Source organism: Callithrix jacchus, chromosome 20, assembly GCF_049354715.1.
Source record: "Callithrix jacchus isolate 240 chromosome 20, calJac240_pri, whole genome shotgun sequence".
Lineage (NCBI taxonomy): Eukaryota > Metazoa > Chordata > Mammalia > Primates > Cebidae > Callithrix > Callithrix jacchus.
In genome coordinates, this window is record NC_133521.1 from 40,073,040 (window position 1) to 40,100,498 (window position 27,459).

The following is a 27,459-nucleotide window of genomic DNA, read 5'->3' on the forward strand; positions in this document are numbered from 1 at the left end:
TGAGTGACTCAAAGCCACACAGCTCTTTTGGAATCAGATGAATTGAGTGGTGTTTCAAGACCATTTCTGATGTGTGTGAGACTTATTCCTCTGTCTGTAGATCCACTCTGAGGCACTGACAAAAGCCTGGTCATTCATTCAGTGGAGCCCAGTTTTCCACAGTCTTTTGACTCTACAGCCAAGGCGAGCACCTGCCTTTTTTCTTCTCACATTGCTGGCTGTACTGTCAGAACTTCCTTTCTCTCTCTCTCTCTCTCTCTCTCTCTCTCTCTCTCTCTCTCTCTCTCTCTCTCTCTCTCTCCCGTTTTTGTGTTGGCTTTTTTCTGTACTTGAGCATGCTCCTTCCCCTCCAGGAAGTGTTGGCACCAGACCACTGATTTTCAATTGGGGAATTTTGCCAACCAGGGGCAATAATTGGACCCATGTTTGGCTGCTGCCACTTCGGAGAAGTGCTACTGGCACCTCATGGGTGGAGATCAGGGATACTGCTCAACAGCTGCGGTCCCCCAGCAAAGAGTGGCCCTGCCCTGAATATCAGAAGAGCCAAAGTTGAGAAGCCCTGCCCTATTGTTACCCTCCCTGGTGCTCATGCTTTCAGAAGCTGCCTTATTTTTCTGCTTTCTCTTTCCCAGAACCCCAGTTCCCAGAGTGTCATCTATAGGCACCTTCTCACAAACTCACCAGCCCACACTGGGCAGGAGCAGGGAGTCATCCTGGAGATGCATGGGAAGGGTGTGTGTTGCCACTGTTTTGACCACACCTCTCTGGAGAGTGTCCCTAAAGCCTGGGTCCCTTGAAGAAGCAGATTCTGACGAAGGGGCATCATGGGGACTGTAAGGACAAACTGCTCTCCTGAAAGTCATCCTGCAGACTCCAGTTCTCTCCCACTGGGGCGTCACTACCATGTATCACCCCCTGGGTATTGGTTTAAGAGTCTGCCCCATGGAGGATATTGTCTAATTTGGAACTTGGGTAATGGAGGGAGGCTTTGGTTAGACTGCTTGACTCTATTCCACAGGGCTTCTTTTCTCTATTTCTGGAAAGGAAAATTTACTTTTTATGGAATCACAGAATTTGAGAAATAGTTTTCAGAAGCTCCTATTAGGGGCTGTGACAAAGCCAAAGTCTGATGGTATCTGACATGATTTATTTACATGTCTGTTGTCTCTCTCCCCTCCTGGATGTGAGTTCCTTAAAGTCATGGGCCACTTCTTTTTCACTAAGGTATTGTCAATGTCCAGCAGTGCACTGGCGTGCAGGACACACATGCACGAGTCTGCTGAATTAATGAATGAAGGCACTGATTAAGTGGGAGCTGGAACCAAAACTCTACGTGTGTGTGTGTGTGTGTGTGTGTGTGTGTGTGTGTGTGTGTATGTGTGTGTGTGTGTCGAGACATAAGAACAATATGTAAGGCATGGCATGGTGGCTTATGCCTGTAGTCCCAGCACTTTGGGAGGCCGAGGCGGGTAGATCGATCAGGAGATGGAGACCAGCGTGACCAACATGGTGAAACCCCGTCTCTACCACAAATACAAAAATTAGCTGGGCGTCGTGGTGTAATCCCAGCTACTCAGGAGGCTGAGGCAGGAGAATAGCTTGAACCCAGGAGGTGGAGGTTGCTGTAAGCTGAGATTACACCATTGCACTCCAGCTTGGGTGACAGAGTGAGATCCCGTCTCAAAAAACAAATTTAGATATTTAGTAGGCGCTCCAGAAATACTTGTTAAACCAGTTGTTGGTTGCTCCTGCTGCTTCCATCTCTGTGCTGAGCATTTAACATACTCATTTAATTGCCACTCTTACCTTACAAGGTGGGTACTATTCTCTCCATTTAAAAAATGAAGATACTGGGCTCAGAAAGGTTTAGTAACTCGTTCAAAATCACCATGCCAAGAAGCAACAGAGCTAAGATTTGAGTCTTGCTCTGCAGTAAAATCCAAGCTTGTGTGTGCTACTCCCCCACTTTGAAAGTCAAGCAAGGACATTTGGGACCCATATTGTACTCCATGGGACCATTGGGATCTTTGCACAGAGACAGGCCTGGTGAAGCCGGCATTTGGGAAGGCGTACTGGGGAGCAAGGGTAGATGCAGGAAACTACTGTCTTACCCTGGGCGGAGTCATCCAGACGAGAACAAGGGGAAGACAACGAGAGGGGTGGGCGACTGGAAGGTAAGAAAGATTTGCAGAATGTGCAGGGCCTAGAATCTTGGAATGTCGACAATCTGGGAAAAGACAGCAAAGTTAGGAGACATGCGTGTAGGAACAGCAAGATACTGAAGGGATTTTGGAGTATGTTGAGCTTGAGGCTCTTGAAGCATCTAAAGGGAGAAACAAAAAGGGGAATAGGATCCTTTTGCTATCATGTGGCAGAACCCATTAAAAGTAACTCATTTCTAAAAAAGCATATGTTAAATCATATAACTGAGAAAGATGTAGTGCTGCCATTAGGCATGATTGGCTCTAGGAGTTCAGTGAAGACTCCAGGGTTCCAGTTCTCTCCAGGAGATATAATATGCTGAGCTGATATGGCCACAAATTGCCCCAAACTTACATCCTTGCAGCCTAGAAACTTGTAGAGGCAGGGGGATAGAAAGAGACAGTAACAAAATAAATAGAAAGAGATAGGGAGAGAGAAAAATAGAGATGGATGGATTGTGTGGGTGGCTCTAATGACATCTTCCCGAATCCCAGGTCTCTGGCAGTCAATACCCCTCTACCACCAAGTGTGGGAGATCGGGATCTCTCTACTGGCAGCCCCTCTAGAATCACATGGACTGGTCAGTTAGCACTTCCCCAATGAAAGGCATGAGAGACAGGCAGAAACTTAACCAGCCTCCACTCTAATGTGCAGAGTGGTGTTCACCATTCATTCTGCAAGAAGAACGTCCGAGAAAGGGGATCATCCAGAAGGCAGGATCCCAGGAGAGGGTCTGAGTTCATGATGTTGCCTCTCCCAGGCCTGATTTTATTTTTAAAAAGCACCATCTCACAGCCTTTTCTTATTTCCCTTCTTGACTTGCCTGGGTGTCTCCTGGTCACAGGGGCTGCTTGGCAAGGAAGGAATCTAAGAACAAGAGCCTCGCCGGTTAACACAGGTAACTGAGAGCTGATGTCTATGAAAAGGCAGCAGCCCCTCTGCAGTTTTATTGCTTGTTTTGTTCACAGTTACCTGCAATATGGCATGGCTGCAGATGGATAGAAATATGCTTCAGTGTAACACATTTACAGCAGGGGGAGAAACGCTCCCCAAAACACAACTGCTCAATGCCAAAAGCAGACTTTGCATTTCCTAGACTATGCTGCTTTCTGAATACAAAGAGACAGATGATTATTGCAGTAATGGACAATTGAGCTGTGGTCAGACACTCAAGAAGTACTTTAAACAGTTGGTTATAAATATAACATCAAAGTATGATGATTCACAGGAAAGGAGGATTAAAGCAGACCCCAGTAATGAAGTCTGAGATGACACTTAGAGCTGGGATTCAAAGTTGGGCAAATGTAGGTCTTTGGGGCAAAGGGAAGGATAGTCTGGGCTGGGTTAAACCTGTACTTTCTGAAAACGTGTGATGGACATGGAGATGCTTACCAACACCCACTACAGGAAGGATTGGTGGCCCCACCTGTGTAGTCAAAAGAGCCTTCAGGTATTCAGCCTCCTTTGGGGATTGCCTCAGCAGGAGGGACCTCAGACAAAGAGTGATTGAGAGAAGCATGTGGCAGGCTGAGCCATGGTGCCCCCAAGATAGCCACACCTTCATCTGTAGAACCTGTGAACACATTGCTTTATTTGGCAAAAGGCTCTTGGCAGATGCAATGAAGCTAAGGACTTTGAGATGTGAAGATGATCCTAGGTTACATTTGTGGGCCTAATGTAACTACAGAGTTCTTTGTAAGAAGGAAGCAGGAGAGGCAGGGACAGAAAAGGAGCTGTGATGATACAGGTGGAGGCTGTAGTGATTCTGTTTGAAGATGGAGGAAGGGAAATGTAGGCAGCCTCTAGAAGCTGGAAAAGGATGGATCTCCTCAGAGCCTCCCAAGGGAGTGATGCCCTGCAGACACCTTGGTTTTAGCCCAGTGAGCCCTGTTTTGTTTTTCTGACATACAGAGATGTATGAGAATGAATTGATGTTGTTTTTAGTCACTGGGTTTGTGATTATTTGTTATAGCAGCAATGGGAAATGGATTTAAAGGCCCAGCCATTCTAGCCCAAGGCCAGATGATGTAAAAGGCGAACCGTTCTGGCTCCACAGCATCCTGTGGGGTGAACTGGGGCAGTTATTGGGTCTGCTTCCAAGCCCAGCTTCTCCCTCTGCCCAATTCTTTCCACTCTTCCACAGCTATTGATCCCAGCAGCATCTTCTAATAGACATGCCAACGTACAAACACCATATCTGAGTTGGCTTCCACAGGAACTCATGCTATGACACTGTATAGCTGCTAGGTAGTAGCCCACACTGATTCAGAATACCAGTGTTGGGCCAGTCTGTCCAACGTGGTAACCTTGGGCATGTTTGCTTTGTCTTCTTCTTTTGAGATGGAGTCTGGCTTTGTTGCTCAGGCTGGAGTGAAGTGGCATGATCTCAGCTCACTGCAACCTCTGCCTCTTGGGTTCAAGGTATCCTCCAACCTCAACCTCCCGAGTAGCTGGGAATACAGGTGGGTGCAAACCACACCTGTTTGTATTTTTAGTAGAGACGGGATTTCACCATATTGGCCAGGCTGGTCTCGAACTCCTGGCCTCAAGTGATCTGCTCACCTCGGCCTCCCAAAGTGGTGGGATTACAGTTGTGAGCCACTGTACCTGGCCTGCTTGTCTTCTTAAGCTTAGTCTCCCCAACTTTAAAATGGGCATGAAAATGCCACTTGCACAGAAACTTGTAATGAGGATCTACGGACAGCTACCTGGAAAGCACATGGTCCAGGATCGGCCTTGAAATAAGCTGTTGAAAATGTTACTAATGAGATTGGTGATGGTGGAATTGACTTTAGATCCACGCTGAGATCAAATTTCTGATAGATGTCGCTGGTGGGGACGATGGTGACAGTGAAGACAGTGACATGAGAACTTCAGGGCTTGTGGACATGTATATGACTTGCAGAAGATGATCTATGGAGAAGGCTCATAGGTTCTGCTATTACTGCCCAACAGGGCAAGAGAGAGGAACAGGGAGGAAAGAACCTCTTCAGGCTGATCTTCTACCTTCCTCTTGCCTATTCTAAATCCAGAGATTGCTAAGTTCTCGGCTGGATCGTAGACTCTGAGCTGGAATCCAGATGTTAAATACCAGGTTCCAGAATGGACATCAACCAACCTGGGAGCTATACTTCGGCATTCCTTCTGGGTTTAATTTCTAGGACTCTACTGTGCCAAGATGTTGACTCTGGGACTCTCCACTCCCAAGGAGAGAGATGACCTGTGTTGGGGCTAAGGGCATTGCAGATCATGTCCTCCCTTCCTCAGGAGGACCCAGAACCTGTAACTGAGGCCAGAAACAGGGGTCATGTGAGGATCATGTAGATGGAGAGAAGACAGGAGGCACCTCTTAAAGGATTACCTGAGTTTACATGATACTTTGTTTTTAACTTGAAAAGAAGCATAAACTATACTCATGGATCTCAACTGTAAATTCTCCCTGCTGCCCCCCAAAAATAGCCCTTTGAAGAATATGAAAAGTGACTCTCCTGCTTTTGTTCCTGGCCTCAGAGAGTTCAGCCTGTCAGAAAAGCACACTTTGCCAGTGAGCTACCAGGGATGCCTAGAACAAGAACTGCCACAGAAATGCCAGGGGACCCAAACTTGGACTTAATTCACAGTTTGCAAGTCCTCAACATGGAGCTAGCTGAAAAATTTCAACTGAATGGAACCCTGCATGGTTCTCCTGACCTGGACCTGTGGGTGCTGTGCCCCAGCTGTCACCCCCGCTTCACAGCTGAAGATAAATCACAGCCGAAAATGGGCTTTAATGAAAACACTGACAGATCCTTCAAAGTAATGGAGCTCAGGGGTCTCCCTTTTGTTACATTCCATATATTATGTAATTACTTCCTTGGAAATGGCCTTTTCTTCATTTCTGAGAGGTGTTTGTCCTTGTTTCAGGACAGGGGCTGCAGAGTGATAGGAGGCTTTTCATGCTTGGGACGGTGTGCGGGCTGGATTCAGCCTGGGCCAGATCTATCGTCAACAATTGGCGGCAGTTTTCCGTTTCACGGAGGCTGAAATCAGCCATGTTTAATCACTAGAATCATTGCAGTGGGGGCTGGGTAGCGCAAACAGGTCAGACATCCCTCCAATCTGCAGTTGAGTAGTTCACGCCCCAAGAAATAGGTTTTCTGCTGCTTTCCTGCTCTGTACGATGTGTGGCTGAAGAAAGAACAACTTTCCAAGGATGCCTGTTGAAGTGGCCATGGCAAGAGCCATGGGTGGGGGATTCAGCACCATTAGGAAAGGGTCTGGGCACAGTGAACACCGTGTCATGGTGCAGCTGGGGTATTCCATTAGGACCTGGAATCTTTAGGAAACTCTGGGCTATTGCCTCTCTCTGACCTGCCTCTGGCTTTGTTAACTCCCCCACCCCAGGAAGCAACTAACTCTATAACAAGGGGCCTTCCTGTTGGCAGCAAGTGAAAATGTATCTCCAAGGAAATACTGTACTGGGGATCTTTCAAAAGAGAAACACCCTTCAGGCTAACTCAACTTCAAAAAGGAGATGTATCACATAAATGTAAAGTTCATTCATATTCAAGTACGGTTGGATCCAGAAAGTGAACTGATAGCTTCTTCATGCTGGCTTCATGCCCAGGAAAGTCCTTTCCCCTGGGCCCTGGAAAATTTCAGGCTTCCATGCCTTCAAATCCCAGAACTAATGGGATAAAAAGAGATGCTGTAGTGCAAGTAGTTTTAACGTGTTTCAGAACTGAGACCCAGGAACCGACTAGGTCATATGGTCTACCCTAAACCAATTGTTGTGGCCAGGGAGATGTAGTCTACTGACTGGCCAGGCTTGGAGCTGTGCTTGTCCCTGAGCCAATTGGGTGGTGGGGAAATTCTGGCTTTGATGATCAGATTCAGGCCTTGCCTCCTCTGAAATAAATGGTGGTGGAGCAAGTGGAGTCAGACCATTTCAGGACCTAGATGGGGTTTTGAAGGGTGGGTTTCTAAGACAGTAGGGTGCAGTTACCCAGAGAACTGAAAATTGGATGTTAGGCTTGCACGGGTGAAAATTGGTCCCTGGCGATGACACCAGGTCTACAGAAAGGGCTGGTAAGTGTTTAGATGATTTTCTTCCTGAGCTGGTGGTCACCCTTGGTATTTGATATAACATGGCCCCTCTCAAGTTCTTGTTTGACTGCCTCTCCTTTGTTTTCTCCTCCGTGGTCACATCTGAACCACATTTTTTGTTCTTCCATGTCTAGATGAGCAGAAGGAACAACTGCGGGTCCTGGGATATAGATTCCCGAGGGGCTGTCAAGGGGCTGGAGGGTGAAAACCGAAAGGGTGGGGAGTTAGCACCCTTTGAGGTTCACTTTGAGGAAAGGGGAATGGGAGACATTCAGAGGCAATGAGAGACATAGAAATTCTTGCTCCTTTCCCCGTTCTGTGAGCTCCATTTATAACCTCCTTCTGGAGACGCATTGGGTTCCCAGCAAACGTGCCCGCTGATAGATGTTCTATTTGATTACTCTTGTGGCAATAACAAATTACTACAAACTTAGTGGCTTAAAGCAATACAAATGTATTCTTGTACAGAATATACAAGAAAGTATAACATGGAAGTCAGAAGTATAAAATGAGTTGGCAGGCTGCATTCCTTTTGGAGGCTTAAGAATCCATTTCTTAGCCTTTTCTAGCTTCTAGAAGCCATCTGCATTCCCTGGTTTATGGCCCCTTCCTTGCATCACTCCACATTCTTGCTTTTGTCATGACATCTCCTCTGATTCTGACCCTCCTCCCTCCCACTTATAAGGGGACTTAAGCCTCCACTGGGCCCACCTCACTAATCTATGGCACAAGCCTTCCCATCGCAAAAGCCTTAATCACAGGCACAAATCCTTTTGGCCACATAAGGTAACATTTTCACAGGTTCTGGGGATTCAGATGTGGGCATCTCCAGAGGACATCGTTCAGCTGACCACAGCTTGTGTGGCTCTCTGAGCCTCACCGTGAAGCTCTGGACAGTGCAGACTGTATTGTATTGTATTGCTTTTCTCTGTGTTAGCCTCACTTCCCCCCCACACCCCACCTTTTTTCTCACCCTTACCACCTGGGGTGGCACACTCTAAACAATCTGCTTCTCTTTGATCTTTGCCCCAGGCTTCACTTTCTGAAGCAACAGGGTAAAGGAAACCTCCATGGGTTCACAGGGCGCCTCGCATGTCCTTCTCGTGCAGGACATCACCCTCCGTATGAGCACGTGGTCATTGATGTGTCTGGACAATGATCCACATGCAAAAAGGAGTCCTGTCTTTCTCATCTGTATCTTCAGCGCAGGGATAGAGGCAAGTAGCTGCTCATTCTTGAATGAGGAAATGAATGAATGAGTCAACTGCTCTGGAATTTTTGGTTCAAAGCTTACTTACTCTACAGACATGTCCATTAGCTAAACTTCTACCCGTTAATCACAGCTTTCTTCACATCAGTGCTGGGTGTGTGTGCATGTATTTCATGCACCAGTGAGTAATAACACACATGCCCATGCTCAAGTGCAGAGTTAAAGAAAAAGAAGACTACCCCTCCTAGCTGTATGACCTTGGACTAGTTACTTCACCTTAATAGCGCCATTTCTATGTGAAATGGGGCTAAAAATTGAATTTATTCCATAGAACTGGTGAAATGATTAATTTTGATGATAAAATACAAAGTATTGTAGGCAATATAACCTGTTTGTAGTTTCCCAGACTCCAAATTTCAAAACCTCTTGTGTATTTGTAGCACCTAAATTTAGTTTGTCAATGCAGGAGACATCTTGTGATACTTCTTTATAAACATGTTTCTTCAGTGATGTTTTCCATATGGACTGCTTTATAGGCTGTTCGGCTTGGCTAGATTGACCCTTCTCCACAATCTTTTCCTGTATGCCACTTTCCAGGTAGAGGTAGCCATGTGTCAGCATTCTAGACAATTAGGTATAAGCCAAAACCTGTGGGCAGAGCCTTCCAGAAAGCTTTCTTATTCTTTATTGAAAGGGTCAGATTCAGTCAGAATAGATCATCACCCTTTGCCTTCCTGTTTTCTTTCTGTATCCTGTAGGCATGATGCCTGGAGCTCCTGCAGCCATTTTGTAACAGGAGGCATTGAGCACAAGAAAAAAAGAATAAGAATCTTAGAGGATCCTGTCCTTGACTGACTGTGACCCACGTGCCAATATTGCCAGTGGTCTACCTCACGACTTCTTATTTGTGCCTTTTCAAGGATAATACCAGATTTTTGGAGGACAGGATAGGAAATGTAAAAGCAACCAAAAAGAAAGTTTTCACAGATGTCTTTACCTCTCTTTGCATTAAGAGTAACAGAAAGAAAGGGGGACTCAAAACCAAAGCAAACCTTTACCCATCTCCCACAGTGGTCTGGAAGCAACTTGAAAGCAGTGAATGTATCTGTCTGATGGTTAGTGTCTTCGGTACCTGGCATTTTGTCTGGTGTAGTAGGTGTTTGCTGAACAAACAAAGGAATTTTTTTTTTCACCTCTTTTAACTTTGGCTAAGTCTATCTGACTCACCAGAGCAGTTGTGAGGACAGTTGTTTGGTGAGTTTTCAAATACTGTACTATTTAAATACAGTACACAGTGTTGGGGGGACAGGTAAGCAACTGGACAGCTGAGCCTGGCTGGCCAGTCCTGTGTCATCAAAACTCACCATTTCATCTGAATCTTTAAGAGGAAAAACTTTCCAAACACTTGCTCCAATAGATAATTCTTTATGGTTTCTAATGAGGAACCAAATTGAATGTAGACAGGAGAAGCATATTCATTAAAGGCTTGGTCTGTGTTCCAAGAATCATATGATCCAATGGGAGAAATATACATGTCAGTAATTTTCAGGATTCTACCTGACCTTTTATCCTGGATACCAGGTACAGCTGCCAGCATCTCAACCTAGAGCCCCTGTTCAGTGTGACTTTTCAAAGGGTAGGGATAGGTTCCTACTGGCCTTGGAATGTTTTCTTCCACAGCACCAACCTCACACCTCATTCATAATGGGGATGCACAGCCACTCCATAAGAGAGAAGATCAACTTTTGAATGTTTATTAATGTCTTTATAATTTCTTATGGTGGGGGGAAGTAAAGGCAAAAGAACATATTCCTGAGTAATTTTTTCTGTTCCCTGGCATTGATGAAAGGGATAAAATTAAATCAGTGTTTCTACTCAAGTTGTTTGAAGGACAAGCCAAAATCACACCATTAAAAATTAACATCTAAAACAGATTGTACATTACTAGGGATGAGTTCAGACCAAAAGCAGCAGAATTGGCCAAATGAATCTACAGAATGTTGGTTATGATGAATTTACCCTCATTTCCAGTGGTTTAGAAATGAAAGACAGATTATCTTCCTTTCAGGCCAGGAAGGTTTGCAGATAAAGCCCAGGACATCTTATCTGAGTTTAAGGGGGAATGAGGTAAGTGGCTAAGGAAGGTCAGAGCTGGGGTTCTTCTGGAGCACCAGATTCATCACAAGCCATAGCCCTGTGAAATTCATGTCAAAATTACCAAATTTTTTCCCTTCTTGGAGCTGCCTAAACTCTAGTGGAAAATAGGAACATCTGTTTAATTTCTGATGGCCTAAAAAACTTCTCAATACCCATTGTGTACATCTATTGATGTTATCTTTCAGTGTGAGATCCATTTATACATTCATCTATCCATGCATCCAACCATCCGTCTATCCATCCTTATCTCCATTAATCCATCTGTCCACCTGTTTATCCCATCTATCTATCCATGCATCCATCTGTGCATCCATCTATCCATCTCCAACCATTTATTCAGCCATCCATCCAGCATCTCCTCAGTACATGCCTGTGTTTGGCCCTGTGCTCGGGCAGTGTTGAATTAGATAGAGGTTTTGTGTTCAAGAAATTACTTTAGTGCACAGCTTGAGAGCAGGGATTTTCAACCTCCACATTACGTATGGATTGGGCTGGATAATCTTTTGTTGTGAGGGCTGTCATGTACATTGTAGGATGCCTAGCAGCATGCCTGGATTCCACCTGCTAGATTCAAGTAGCACCTGCCTCCCCTCAGTCATGATTGTCAAAAATATCTCCAGATATTGGCAAATGTTTCCTGATGGGAAAGGGCAAAATTGTCTGTCCCTGGTTAAGAACCATTGCTTTAGAGTCAGAAACTTAAATTCTGTTTCTGCCTTACCCTCTGACTGGTTGTTTATTTAACTAATGGCTATTTAACGTTTTCTTATTCCCAGCACCCAACACAGTTTCTGGCAGAGAGTAGGTATGTGCCAAAACAAATAAGTAAATTAATGAGTAAGGGTCTATATTTCTAAGATTAGCTTGTCCTAAACACTTGACAGGCTGTTAGGAAGACCTTAAGCCTTGACTATGCACAGTGTCAAGCAAGCAACATATTCACTTAAAATGTGCCTCAGCTAAGTAGGAAAAAAAAAATCCACTTATGGGGCATTTAGCTGTGTAAGCCCGACAGATAATTGAGCGGCTGGATTTTTCAGTTTCAACAGATTGGTTTGCCATTCTGTAGCCACAATAACAGAGCAAAGTAACAATCATGTCTATGTTTAATTTTCCGAAGAGTGCTGCATCGCTGAGGCTAACAATCTGGCCAATTAAATGTGGCCGATTGGCACTCCCACACAAGTTTGGGGGTATTTAAAATAGCTCTCCATAGAAGAAAAAGAAAAACCAAGCTGCAAAGAAAGTTGTAATTCTACCAAGATTTCATATTTCAAAAGCAGGCTTACACTGGTAAAATTGTCCTGGGTGACAGAGAATAGACAAGCCATCTAGTTTGAGTGTATTAGTGTCAAATGGAGTGTTGTCTCTATTGCCAGTGATGGTGTCTATTTGTTAAATTGGATAATTTTTCAAGTTTAGTGAAATCATCAAGATTCGACTCCTTGTGAACTGAGATTATGGGACTTTTTTTTTTTTTTTGAGACAGAGTCTTGCTCTGTCACCCAGGCTGGAGTGCAATGGCATAATCTTGGCTCACAGCAACCTCTGCCTTCCAAGTTCAAGCTATTCTCCTGCCTCAACCTTGTGAGTAGCTGAGACTACAGGCACTGGCCATCACGCCCAGCTAATTTTTGTATTTTTAGTAGATATGGGGTTTTACCGTATTGACCAGGCTGGTTTCAAACTCCTGACCTTGCGATCTGCCCATCTCAGCCTCCCAGAGTGCTGGGATTACAGGTGTCAGCCACTGCCCTAGGCCACACTAAGCTTTCTTTATTACCTAAAGCTTTAGTGAGCCATAGCTGATAAGAATGGAATAAGGTTTTCTACCTGTTTCACTCTCAAATCTTCTAGACACAATGCTTGTCGGTTCATGTTGGGGAGGCTGTATTAGTTACCTATTGCCGTAATAAAGCTAACAACCATCCATAAAGCATCATTAGCATAGGGCATTAACCTTTGTTTAGCCTAGAAATCTGCAGGGATTAGCTGATGTTGGCTGGTCTTAGCTGATTTTGAGTGTTCCATGTATCTGGGGTTGGCTGCAGGTTGGTTAATTGGCTCTGCTAATCTTGGCTGGGTTTGTTCACCCATCTGTGGGTTGAATGGCTGTTGATTGATCTAGGATAGTCATGGCCAGGTTGGCCAAGTTTATTGGGATGACTTTCATCCTCCTGGGGGATATCTGGGAAATGTGTATGTGGCACCTGCAGTGGTACAAGAACTTGCATTATCTCATTAGCCAAAGTTAAAATCCCATTAGTGAAAGCACATCACATGGCTGAGCTCAGAGTTAAGAGGTCATGCAGAATGCTCTTCCCAGATTGAGAGGACCCTGCAAAGTTACATGGCCAAGGGTGTGGGTAACAAGAGGTGTGACTAATTGTAATTGATTAACACATTTATTAATTATAATTTATAGTATTACCAAGGCTACACTCCAGAAGATGCTGGACCCTGACAATAAAGTTAAATCTAAATAAGAAAGGTCTTTATAGCAATGTTCAGAGAAAGATGAAGAGGGAAGAGAGATGTGTAGCTTGGGGAAGGCTCAGCCACCCAGCTGTTATTTGAGTTCTATTTTCTCTAGCTTGGAAGAGTGCCTTCACACTGGAAGAGAGAGAGTACTATAAAAATGAGTGAGAGATAACTTAGGGCCCTCCAGTGCCTTTGCACCGGAAAAGAGAGTGTACTATAAATACAGATACAAAATAACTGAGGGCCAAGTCGATGGGGAAATGATAGTTCTTTATAGAGTCCAAATTTGCAGTCCCATGGGAATTCAAATCCAGGCTATTGAAGGACTCGATCATGGAACTGCAGGCTGTGATTGTGAGGCATCATGAAAAATGGGAGAGGCTGAATTTTTTACAATTTTTTTTAATTTTTAATTTTTCTTTTAAGTTCTCGGGTACATGCGCAAGATGTGCAGGGCTGTTCCACAGGTAAATGTGTGCCGTGGTGTTTTGCTGCACCTATTAACGCATCACCTAGGTATTAAGCCCAGCGTGTGTTAGCTCTTTTCACACACACCCCAGCTGTCCCCCAGCTAGCACCAGTGAGTGTTGTTCCCCTCCCTGTGTCCACGTGTTCTCATCGTTCAGCTTCCACTTGTAGGCGAGAACATGTGGTCTTTGGTGTTCTATTTCTGCATTAGTTTGCTGAGGATAATGGCTTCCAGCTTTATCCATGTCCTGCAAAGGAAATAATCTCCTTTTGATGACTACATAGTATTCCATGATGTATATGTACCATATTTTTTAAAAATCCAGTCTACCATTGATGGGCATTTGGGTTGGTTCCATGTCTTTGCTATTGTGAATAGTGCTGCAGTGAACATACGTGTGCATGTGTCTTTATGAAAGAATGATTTATATTCCTTTGGGTATATACCTAGTAATGGGATTTCTGGGTCTGTTGTTATTTCTAGTTCTAAATCTTTAGGAAATCACCACATTGTCTTCCACAATGGTTAAACTAATTTAAATTTAGTTGGTTTAAAATGGTTGACCCTTGACATTATAAAGGAACCTATTTGTCTCACTATGACATCTGTAAATCTACCAATTCTCAAGTACACTGGGTAATACAATACCCCCTAAAATGCAGTTAAACTAACTAAAAATTCAGAATATCAATTGTTTTATACACATAACTCTAAAATCATTTCTAAAGTGATTAAAAGAAATATCTCTCAAATCATGATTTCATCAAGTGTCTTCTTATGTACTCTCATGTTAATATTTACGTATTCAACATAATAATAATGTGAATTAATATTTATTTCCTTCTTTGGGTCAGCCATTGTGCTAAGCCATTTACACGCATAATCTCATTTTTATTCTCACCATGACTTCATGACATGAGTATTATTGTACTATTACCATTTTACAGTTGAGGAAATAGAAGCTCATAGAATCATATTCAAAGCTTATACCATATCTGCCTTAAAGGAGTGCTTGTGCTCTTAGTCCCCTCACATTGGCCACCTCTTGAGAAGGTGAATTATGGTAGGGTGCAATGGAAATGCTGAATTCTAACTTGAAAGATCAGAAGGGCAAATTCAGGATTTGGAAACCCTGGCTTGCCAGTAATTGTTGTGAATAAATACCTTAGGGCCTTTTTTGACCACAAGTTCAATAGGCATTAATGGAGCATGGCTGCTGCCTAGAGTACACAAGTAAGCCTCCATTCCTTTGCACTAATGCATGGGATTCTGTCCTGGGACAGTGCCAGGCAGGGCACCGGATTCATTCAGTGATATGTTGGTGTAAAAGTAATTGCAGTTTTTGCAATTTTTTTTTTTTGGTGGCTAAAAAAAAAAATCTTAATTTGTTTTTAGATTGATTGATTAACAGCATCTGTAGCTTTTGTTGTCTGGTGATAAAATTTTAGGGTTATTGACAGTTTGGAGAGAAATTGACATTGACAGTTTGAAGAGGAATTCCCGCTCAAGGGGAATTAGGTGAAAAGGGGTTTTGGAAACCATACTATGTGACAAAGAATTTTAAAAATGGAATATGTGTAACCTGCAACCCAGAAGACTTAAGGGTGATATGGATAACTTCCTTCAGCCACTGGAGGTATTCCGTATGGAAGATGGCACACTCTTGCTTAGTACTGATTCAGAAATTATAGATAAAAGTTACATGATCTGTTGGGACATTGGTTGCATCCTGGGTAGTGAATTGGTGTAAGATGTGGTGAGCTCCATGACTTTGCCCATCAGATATGGATGCTTTAGAGAGGGCTGCTGCCCTGAGGAGGTTCTTCTCTCTGTGCTGACTCCTGAAATGCTGATTTCAATACTTTACTTAGTTTGCTTGTGCGCTCAGCCATCATACTTACGATATAGTTAGGAACATGGTACTTCTGCTCAACAAAATCACGAGTGAAAGCAGCATTTTAGAAGGTGAATGTTTTTATTCCTCACTCCTGGTATTTCACTTGATGGTGGAAGCTCCAGTGTGACACCCCTGGGCTCTCTCTGCCCCTCTGCTCACTCCCAACCATTGAAGGATGAGGAAGGAGAGATTTTTATGCTATACAAATTTAGGAGTCAACTGGGCATTGTGGCTCACACCTGTAATCCCAGCACTTTGGGAGGCTCAGGTGGACAGATCATGAAGTCAGGAGTTCGAGATCAGCCTGACCAATATGGTGAAATCCTGACTCTACCAAAAATACAAAAATTAGCTGGGCATGGTGGTATGCACCTTTAATCCCAGCTACTTGGGAGGCTGAGGCAGGAGAATCGGTTGAACCCGGGAGGCAGAGGTTGCAGTGAGCCGAGATTATGCCACTGTATTCCATCCTCAGTGGCAGAGTAAAACTCAGTTTCAACAACAACAAAAAATTTAGGAATCATAAACATAACATGCTTTATTCAGAAACTTCCTTCTTTTCTCTTGGGAGTGCATGACCCGGAAGAATCATAATTCCTCTATTCTTTTCCAGGCATGGAACATCCTGTGCCCTCACATTGGGAGGCTGGGTGTCCAAGTTCAGTGTTGCCATTAGTACATGGATAAATCTGTCAATTTTAGAGGTTTAGCACTAAAAATCAGCTTTGCTTTCACCTCAGCAACACCCTCTAATTTAGGCTAGTTTGGGAGTGAAAGTGCTGTGCTGGCTTCCATCTGCTTCTCCCTCATCTTTGCCTGAGTCTGTTCAGAATTCAGGAGAGGAAGAGGGTGCTACTTAGCAGCTCCTGAGTAACCCAATCAACAGGAGATGGGACATAAGTCACTGACATGCCACACATTGGACGCTGACTCCGTGAGTCTCGATGTTTTACCTGTACTCCTTCCTCTAAGTGTGCCAATGATATCACCGTCCCCAGTTCACAGACTAGAAAACTGAGGCTTGTACAAGTTAGCAAGTAATAAAGCAGATGTCAGCCCCTGTCTGCCTGAACCTCTGGTCAAGACTTTCAAATGGTGTACACTGAAATGTTTTGAGCCAGAGAGGATATTGGCTGTCAGAAGAGGGAATGCCTAGCAGAGCACTCAGGAGATAAGAACTCATGTGGACCTCAGCTGGTCAAAGTGATTAATGGAGGAAGAGAAAAAGAGTGTGGTCAAGAAGTAGTATTCTCTCCCAGGAGTGACAACAGCAGGAATATTGTCATTGTCATCGCAGTCTGCTTTTTCATCATCATCTTCACCCTAACAGCCACCATTTATTGATCTTTTACTGCACACCAGCAACTGTCACATCTATTACTCTACAAACTTACAAACTTCTTTATTGAATTATAATTGCTATTTAACAAACAGTACATATTTAGAGTATACAATTTAACATACTGACAAACAATTCACCCATGAAACCATGATCACAATGAAAATAATGAACACATGCATCAGAGTTTCCTTGTATCTCTTTCTACTCCCTTCTTTCTTCCTCTCTCCTGTAACCTCCAGTTCTGTCCCCAGGTAACCACCAATCTACTTTCTCTCACTATATTTACATTTTCTGGAACATTATAAAAATCAAACTTTTTGCTTGATGCTGTGGCTCACGTCTGTAATCCCAGCACTTTGCGGGGCTGAGGCAGGTGGATCTTGAGGTAAGGAGATCGAGAGCATCCTGGCTAACATGATGAAATCCCATCTTTACTAAAAATGCAAAAAATTAGTGGGGCATGGTGGCACACACCTGTAGTCCCAGCTACTAGGGAGGCTGGGGCAGGAGAATCGCTTGAACCTGGGAGGTGGAGGTTGCAGTGAGCTGAGATCACATTATTGTACTCCAGCCTGGGTGACAGAAGAGACTCTGTCTCAAAAAGTAAAATAAAATAGAGTAAAATAAAATTTTGGTTTCGCTGCCTATACCCAACATAATTATGTTGAACTTTGTCATGTTATGGTGCATATCAAGCTGCATATCAACAGCTTACCCCTCTTCGTTGCTGACTATTCCATTATATGAATGTATCACAGTTTGTCTGTACATTCACATGTTGCTGTCAGCTGGATTATTTTCAGCATTTGACTATTACACATAAAACTGTTGCAAAGATCCATGTACACGTCTTTGTGTATACACATGCTTTCATTTCACAGACTGTGTTTAATCTTTACACAAGTGAAAGGCACAATGCGATTTCAATCCCCGTCATCTAGATGAAGACGATGAGGTCCACCAAGGGCAACTACCCTGCCCAAGGCCAGCAGCTAATCAGCAGCAGGGCTAAGGTTTGAGGGCAGATCCTTCTGACAACTCCAGGCATTAAGCCCCTGCACAATACTACACCCCACACTGAGAGGAATGCTTTCATTTGAAAAAATAAAGATGTTTATTTTTTTCCCTGTAACAATGTAATTCTCAGCCTGTCTCTACTCCCTGTCGTGGTTACCTATATTGGCTGCAGCACACAGACCCTCAGAGAGCAAGATGTACCTTTCCACTGAGATTTTTCAGTCTACGCATCAACTTGAGATAAGAAAATCCTACTAGGGGCCAGGACCTTTTTCTGTCAAGAATATGAGATTGTGTCTTTATTTATGGAGTAACTCTTATACTCTGAAAATGAGGATGATAAAAAGAAGGCAGGCAAAAGAAACAAAGACAGTGCACACATCCTTGTGCATATTCACAATGCAGGAGCTGGAAATTCTGTTGATGAAATGAATCCATAAAGGATTCAAGCTCAGCCACAGAATTCTAGTTGAAAGTTCAATTACTGCCAGTCCCCTGGGGTCCCAAGAAAGCATTTTGAGGGAAGCTGGCCCACATTTTCCAGTTCAAATCTGTTCTCTGAGCCTCTGTCATATGCACCTTCCTCATTCTGATTGCCCAGTTGATTGATGGATTCATGTACTGGGCAGCTACTCTGCGTGAGGTGGCCCCTGAGAGAGAGAAGACTGAACACAGTCCTTGCTCCAAGGGCAAGTGCGACAACGAAGAGCTACATAAAGTTGATGGTGGAGCATCAAGCAGGGAGAACTGGGGGAACCAGGAAAAGCTCCTCAGAGGAGGTGCCATTTAATTATTTAAGATTTTTCTTTTGTTCATGTATTTTTTAAATGTGCACGCTTATAATGATAAGTGGTGGTAAGCAGGTAAATCTTAGATAACGAGTTCTCTGGGAAAAATAGGTTTTTACTTATATCAGCTTATTATGAGTGGGGATACATAGAATGCCATTTATAAATAACAAAAATATGAATATTCTTTACTATAAATCCCATGTAGATAGACAGTTGAATTCTCACCGAACATTTTTGCTGATTTTTACCAAACTCTGGCATCCGTAGACAAATGATAGTTGCAATTAACAAGCAAGTCTGTGTTAGACATGAATGTTGCCTGATATTTTCATTCAGGTTAACAAAGGTATACAGTAATGTTATAACGTTATGTAAGACAAAAGTGAAACAGAGAAAACATGTCAGAACGTTACTCATTTGTCAGTGACATTAGGCACAGCTTCATTGAATTGGATAACCCGAAAAATACACTCTCAACATTTTATGCTATTCACAATATCACAGCTACAGACATGCCCATTAAGTTTAATCTGCATTATGAACATCTTCTCCATCACCCTCTTAACCCTAGGCAGTGATCCAAACAATAAGCCAAGCCCTGTCTTGTAGTGGTTGCCAATTTCTGTGGTGTAAATACTTCTACCATGGCTGGTTTCAAACTACCAATGTGACTTAACTGAAAATGGAGCTGGAAAGAGATGTGCAGTCCCACTCCATTGTATAGCATTCTCAAGAGCACAGATAATAGTAAGAATAGTAAAATAATGAAGAAGTCGTAAGTATTACCTATTTGTTACTCATGTTTTTAATATAATTTATTTAATTATAAGTTTATATCATTTAATGTTTAATCATGGCTAGGTTTTTGTTGTGTTTTGTTTTTGAGATGGAGTTTAGCTCTTCTTGCCCAGACTGCGGTACAGTGGTGCATTCTCAGATCACTGCAACCTCTGCTTCCCAGGTTCAAGCGATTCTCCTGCCTCAGCCTTCCAAGCAGCTGGGGTTACAGGTATGTGCCACCACACCAGGCTAACTTTTTGGATTTTTAGTAAAGATGGAGTTTCACCATGTTGGTCAGTCTGGTCTCAAACTCCTGACCTTAGGTGATCCACCTGCCTCGGCATCCCAAAGTGCTGGGATTACCAATGGGAGCCACCATGGCCAGCCTATAATGGCTAGGTTTAATAGCTGTCTTGTAAACTGAAAGTTTAACAATGAACTCTTATGAGTCAGTAGGGGCTCACCACTAGATATATTCATAAAGGGTAATCATCTCCCCCAGCCAATACTCCATCTCCTATATCCTCTTGTCTCATCCCACTTGAGGTTTGTACAGATTTCCATACCTTCTCTTCATGACGAAAGAATGCAGGCACTTCCACACCGTACACAAGAGTACAGAGGGGTCAGTTGGTGTCTAGGTTGGCTGAAAAATATCATAACGTACATGTTAGCCTGCTAGGCAGGGATGAAGCTGTAAGAAGTAACTTAGATCAGGTGCTGTGTCTTTGTTTTCTAACACACACACACTAACACTCCATACAAAAATGGAGTCATATTATGCCCACTGATTCGCTGATGTTTTTGTTAGTATAGTCTTTTTTTCTCTGGGGCTTGCTTTGCTCTGCCATCTCTCTGCTCAGCTCCACCTTAATCAGTGCCACAACTCCATATTAACTGACCCTCTCAACCACACCATAAACCCATGCTAATAATTGGTTGCATATTTTCCATTCTGTTCTCCATTCTTACATAATTATTTTTATCTACACACATACACACACACACACACACAGACACACACACACATAGGATTTTTAAAAAATGTTTTGTTAAAGCGTGGTATAATATGCATACTGCTTTACATCTGGGACTTCACAATAATCCTATTCTCAATAATTGTTCCAATTCTTATTTATTTATTTGGCTGTATCATATAATATGATATTTCATAGTGTGAATATACTATAATGTAATAAATATGCCCCTACTAATGGACATTTACTATTTTCCATATTTTTTCCTCATTGAAGAATTCTGTAATAAACATCTCTAAACATCTATCTTTAGACACTGAAACTTTTATTTCTGTAGAGCAAAACTGCAAGAATGCTATTTCTGGGTTGAAGGGCATGCATGTTTTTAGCCTTAATGCATATTAAGCCTTAATGCATATTTCTAAAACCATGTGGTTTCCAGAAATGCTGTGTATTTCTGCCAGTGATAAGTAAGAGAACTTTCCCATCATCCCCACCAGCAACAGGTCTTAACTATCTTTTAAATTTTTTGCCTGGTACATGAGTGTGCAATAATAACTCGTTACTTTAATTTACATTTCTCTGACAACCAACGAGACTGAATATATTTTCATATGTCTATTGGCAGTTGGGTTTGCTATTCTGTGAATTGCCTATTCATATTCTTTGTTTATATTCCTGTGGGACTGTTTCTCTTTGTCAATTTGTAAGAGCTGTTTGTATGGCATAGATATTAACATGTTATCTGTCACCTGCATTGCAAATGTTTCCCAAATCTTTGATTTCTCTGTGAAGTTGGAAAATGTTACCATTCGCTATGTTTGTACATTTATTCTATTCATGTTTTAATCACACATAGTTTGTGGTTGATGTTTACATAGACATGTGTATTGTATTTCCCTTTAAAACCTAGTGATCCCTTCTTGGGTATGAAGGCCTTCCACTCCTAGAGTATAAGTAAATACAATTTTTTTGCAATTTTTTGTATAACTTTTTATATAGCGAGCTTTGTTTAATACATGTGAATTTATTTTTTATGTGGCATGAGATAGTCCAGCTTCTTATTCTTTTAATCCAGGAGCCATCTGGGCATGGCCATTTATTAAATAAGCTACCTTTTCCTCATTGGATGAAGATATCTCTTTTGCCATATATGGAAATCTTATATTCATTAGGATCTATTTCTGGATCTTCTTCTCCACGGATTAATTTTTCTATCCCTATGCTATTATTATATTGATTTGTTTAAAGAGGTTTTGTAATGTGTTTTGGTGTCTGGTTAGCCAAATCCTTCATCTTAATATATATATGTGTGTGTGTGTGTGTGTGTGTGTGTGTGTGTGTGTGTGTGTGTAAATTTTAGTATTATTGAGCAATTTTTAAATCTATATGAACTGAAGTTAATTTTACCTTCAAAGCAAAGAAAAATTCTATTCATGTTTTAATAGGAGTATCATTAAATTTTACATATTTATGTATGTATAATTTTGACACTTTTATGATACTACATTTCCCTAATGAAGAACCTGGTTTCTCTTTCCATTTGGTCAAAATCTGTTTTATGTCTTCCAGTAAGTTTTTATAGTTTTATTTATATAGGTTCTATGGCTTTCTTGTTAAATTTTACCTTTTTGGCCAGGCGCGATGGCTCATGCCTGTAATCCTGCACTTTGGGAGGCTGAGGTGGGTGGATCACAAGGTCAGGAGTTCAAGATTAGCCTGGCCTACTAAGATGGTGAAACCCTGTCTCTACTAAAACTACAAAAATTAGCCAGGCATGGTGGCAGACACCTGTAATCCCAGCTACTTGGGAGCCTGAGGCAGGAGAATTGCTTGAACCTTGCAGGCAGAGGTTGCAGTGAGCTGAGATCACACCACTGTACTCCAGCTTGGGCGACAGAGTAAGACTTAGTCTCAGAAAATAAATAAATAAATTTACCTTTTAATCATTTTTTTACTATTGTAAATTTAAAAATTATTTCCATTTTTAGGTACTTAGTGCTAGTTAGAGAATCTATTTTCCCCTCAGATTCTTCTTAGATCCTTGAGCCTTATCAAATATTCTCCTTAATTATAGAATTTTAAAAGTTAACTTATATGGGCATTCTACATATGCAATCAAATCATCAGCCAAGCAAAGTAAAATTTTATCTGTTCTTTTACAGTTTTGGTCTTTTTATTTAACTTTTCTTATCTTATTACATTAGCTGGAACCATTTAGACCATGCTGACTAACATGTTGGTGACAGTAGTCATTGATATCTAATTTCTGATTTTAATGAAAAGTTATTCTTATTTTAATATTTGTTATTACCTTCTGTTACAAAGTATTTATCATATTTAAACATTTCCTTTGTGTGTTTTACTTAAAGTACGGATGGCCATAAAAGCTTATCAAATGCCTTTTCAGCCCATGCTAAGGTGATCATAGTTTTTGTCCTTTATTGTTGATGTAAACAATTGTGGGAATAAAGTTTCTTATACCATAAATTGCATCTCCAAGGATAAAGAGGAGTCCCTCAGAGGCAAGGAGAAGAGCATATCAGGCAGCAAGGGACTTGGCGAATTATTGACTAAGGAAAAGCAAGAAAGCTAGAGTTAAAGCTAGACTTAAACACAGTTATCTAGGGCGTGAGGGATAGGTAATCTGCCAGGCAAAAATGAGCGAATGAGGACTTTTAGGCTATGATGGCTGGAAATTCCATGGGACTGAAGGTGGCCCATTGCATATGTGAGGGTAGGGATTCTGATGTGTTTCTGAAAACATCAGTGGGTCAGCTTGCACCATTTTCAGGAAATTGATAAGAACTCATTAGCAATGAAAAAGCATGAACAGTGACAGACTTGAAAAAAAAAAAGATCCACTTATCTAATTGGGAAAACACTCTATGGGGAGAAACAGTGGACCATTCTTTGGCAAGTGAGGACTGAAAAATATACCTACTGTTGAGAGTTGAGGAGACAGGGGGTTAGAAACCAAAGACATATTCAGAAAAAAGAAAGGAGTTGTTTCTCTTGAGTCAACCTTTTATTTAAACTGTGAGATCTTTGTAAGCAGGCACAGCTTTTCACTTTCCCAGTGATAGCACAGGACATCCTGTATGGGAGATGCTGTCTAAATACCTGATGAAGGCAGGTGAGCTCAACTTCGCCTATAGCGAGCAGGAAAATGAACTGGGGAGAGATGACCCCTGATCATAAATCATTAGAGTTTCAAGAAACTGGAAATTTATTCAGTCATTCTTTCTTTAATGTATTCGTTAAATCATTCATACTTACTTGGCACCTATCATGTAACAGGTACTGTGCTATGCAGTGGAAACACAATGATAACAGGACAAACAGATTCCCTGATTTCATAGAACTTTCTTTTTGGTTGAAAGCGAGATAGGAGATAGGCAACTATTAAATAAATTAGGTAACTGAAGGCTGTGAGAAGTGCTGTAACGATTTTTAAACTTTCCTGTGCATCCTGGTGGTCTGCGGAATCCTGTTGAAATGTAAATTCTGGCTTACTCAGTTTAGGGTAAAGCTAAGGTTTTGAATTTCTGGTAAGTTCTCAGGTGATACTACTGCTCCTAGTCTCAGAACCAGCTTTTGAGGATTAGCAGGGTGATGAAGACTACAGCTAATAAGGGGAAAGGGCTGCTTTGCAGACGGGACGGTCAGCAGATGTCTCTACAGAGAAGCATTTGAGATAAGTTCTGAAACAGATGTTGAGTACTCAGTCCAGGCTAAAAAACAGGACTGCAAATGTCTGAAGAGCATGTTGTGGGTGTGACTGCTGGGACTACTGTTGTCTTGATGAAAAGCCCGAAAACAGAGTGAGAAGAGATGATAAATTGAGGATAATGATGCTGAGAGGAGATAGGCTTGTTTCTGGGAGGATGGGTTCCAGTGAGTGAGATTCTCATCAAGTAATTTATAATCCCCTCCCTTCTCCCTCCTTCTCCCTTCTCCCTTCTCCCTTCTTTCTCCCTTCTTTCTCCCTTCTTTCTCCCTTCTCCCTTCTTCTCCCTTCTCCCTTCTCCCTTCTCCCTTCTCCCTTCTCCCTTCTCCCTTCTCCCTTCTCCCTTCTCCCTCCCCCTCTCCCTCTCCTCACACACACTGCCTATAGCCAGCATTGGTTATTCCTGTAGTTTGAAAGACCACAGGCTAGAGAGTCACCCCGGTTATGATTTCTACTCTCTGTCTTCTCAACTTTTCCTGCCTGACCTCTGAGTCCTACCCTCTGGTTCAGCCCTGCTCCCAGTTTTTTTGTGTGTCAGTAGCACGGAACCGTGCCTTGCTTTCCACCACTATCCTCATTCAGTTTCTCCTTGAGCACCGCAATGAGGATAGCTCTGCCACCAGTGCTCACTTCACAGAGGTTAAACTTGGCCAATAATAATAGCAGCCATTATTTGTTAAATATGTATCCTGTACCAGGTGTAGCACATACGCTTTTTATCAGGAATTAGCTCCTTTAGTCAGCTCAGCAGGCAACAAGCTCGAAAAAAGGAAAAACGGGAGGAATGTGTGTAGCTTTACTCAACGAAGACATTGATTCAACAAATCTTTGTTTACTAAGTCCCTACCATGTGTCAGGTAATGTTGTCAGTGCTGGGGAGATGCTGGTAGAGATGTAGACCAAGTGCCCTGTGCTCATTGTGCTTACATTCTAGTTAGGAGAAAGAGATTCTGAAAATGAGAAGCTGAATGTAAGTTATACTAGATGGTGGTCAGCGCCAGTGAAGACAAAGCCAGGAAAGGGAGAGTCAGGAGGAGGGAGGGTTTGCAGTTAGTTTGCATGAACAGAGAGAGGCTCTAAGAGACCACGACAATTGAGCCAAGACTGAAAGAAGAGAGGGACACGTGAGCAAGGAGCTGAAACGAGAGCCCTGGGGTGGGTTTATGGATCTGCAAGGAGCAGAGAAGTCTAGACAGAGACAGGGAAGGAGGGAGGGGCTGAAGTCAGAGGGCCAGTCTTCGCTGGAGGAAAAGGAGGGCGGCCTTTATTCTGAGCAAGGTGAAAGCCACTGAGAGCTTTGAGCCGAAGGGCAGTGATATTGGACTTCATTTTTAATGCATCCCTGGGGCTTGCTTATAAGGATGGACATATTTCTGGAACAGTACTGAGAAGAGACATTACGGGAAACACCTAACTTACACTTTCCTTCACTCCCAAATATGGCTGAACTCCATCTGTCAGCCTCCTTTGGAGCTTGAGAGAAACAGCAGGCTTATAAATAAAATCAGATACAAGACCCTAAGCAGGGAGGGGGTGCCCCTCCTGCCTCCTGGCATGAGCTCCCCGCTCAGGCTCCCAGTGAGCGCACACCTGGGTGTGTTGATAGTGCTTCTGATTATCTTGGTTCTACCAGCCCCCTCCGAGTTTGTGGAGTTTCCTATTTGCATACCTTTCCCTGAGCTTTTTATGATTATTTCCCCATCTTTACGTTTGCTCCATTATTTAAATGAGTTTTAGATAGATGCAAAAATGCCAGCTGGGTGAGCTTGCTGAAGAGTGCTGTAAGGATGGCAGGGTGGGGCGGAGCGAGGAGCCACAGGCCTGCTGGTTGGCCCTTCAACAGTCTACCAGTATTCCTGTGTTTCCATGCACTTCACTCCTTTTTTTTCCCTCCACATACAAGCCTTACAAGCCTTCTTCAGGTACATGGATGCATGGGGACTTTAAACCAGTCACCACGGCTGTCTACATGCCCTTTGATTGGAGACTATTTTGCAGATGTATTGGACTCTTTTTTTTCCCCCACTCTGTCTTAGAAATGATTTAGTGAAATACCTGGATTTCACTCTCCTCTCCTATTTCCAAATTTGTCCTGCCAGAGTTGTTGTTGTTGTTGTTGTTTTTTTTTTTTTTGGAGATGGAGTTTTGCTCTTGTTGCTCAGGCTGGAGTGCAGTGGCACAATCTTGGCTCACCACAACCTTCTCCTTCTGGGTTCAAGCAATTCTTCTGCCTCAGCCTCCAGAGTCGCTGGGATTACAGGCATGTGCCACCATGCCTGGCTCATTTTGTATTTTTAGTAGAGTTGGGGTTTCTCTATGTTGGTCAGGCTGTTCTTGAACTCCCGACCTTAGGTGAGCAACCCTCCTTGGCCTCCAAAAGTGCTGGGATTACAAGGGTGAGCCACTGCACTCAGCCTGTTTGTTTTGTTTTAAATGCACATAGATCCCACATTTCTCAAGTGCCTAGCATGGTACTGGGTACTTCATGTCACCGTGTTTAGTCTGCACAATACTTCTATAGGTGGTAAATTTATCTCTGTCTCAGATAAAGGAAACTGAAATGCAGGGAGGCAGAAGGAATTAACAGCATTTACAAAGCAATTAAGTGAAGAATCAGGGATTCAAACCTTGGTCTAGCCTGTTCCCAAGCCCATTGTCTATTTTGTGCCTCCTCTTTTTGGAGAGTGGGGAAGCAAAAGGGTGGTATGTAGAAGAGGGGGCTGGGGCTAAACCCTGAGTTTTATAACATGATCAGCAGTGAGACAGAGGAGGCAGGAAGAGGGTTGTCTGCCGGAACAGACGACACTTGTCTGCTACTGTCTTCACTGGCTTAAAAATGATGTGACAGCAGCTTTTTTTTCTTTTCTTTTCTTTAAATTATACTTAAAAGTTCTGGAGTACATGTGCAGAATCTGCAGGCTTGTTACACAGGTATACATGTGCCATGGTGATTTCCTGCACCCATCAACCTGTCATCTACATTAGGGATTTCTACTAATACTCTCCCTCCCCTCAACCGTCACCCCCATGACAGGCCCCAGTGATGATGTTCCCCTCCCTGTGTCTGTGTGTTCTCATTGTTCAACTCCCACCTATAAGTGAGAACATGCGGTATTTGGTTTTGTTCTTGTTTCAGTTTTCTAAGAATGATGGTTTCCAGCTTCATCCATGTCCCTGCAAAGGACATGAACTCATCCTTTTTTATGGCTGAATAGTCTTCCATAGTGTGTATGTGCCACATTTTGTTTATCCAATCTATCGTCAATGAGCATTTGGGTTGGTTCCAAGTCTTTGCTACTGTGAACAGTGCCACAATAAATA

At 42.6% G+C, this 27,459-nt stretch overlaps 1 protein-coding gene across 1 annotated transcript in view; it reads left to right on the top strand.

Moving 5' to 3' along the window:
• Window positions 1-1,333: 1,333 nt before the first annotated feature.
• CDH13 (cadherin 13) overlaps window positions 1,334-27,459 on the top strand; it is a 1,362,211-nt gene continuing 1,336,085 nt past the window's right edge. Inside the window, exon 1 of the mRNA XM_078357844.1 lies at window positions 1,334-19,660. The gene's annotated coding sequence lies outside the window, so the exon portion shown is untranslated. The remainder of the gene's footprint in view (window positions 19,661-27,459) is intronic.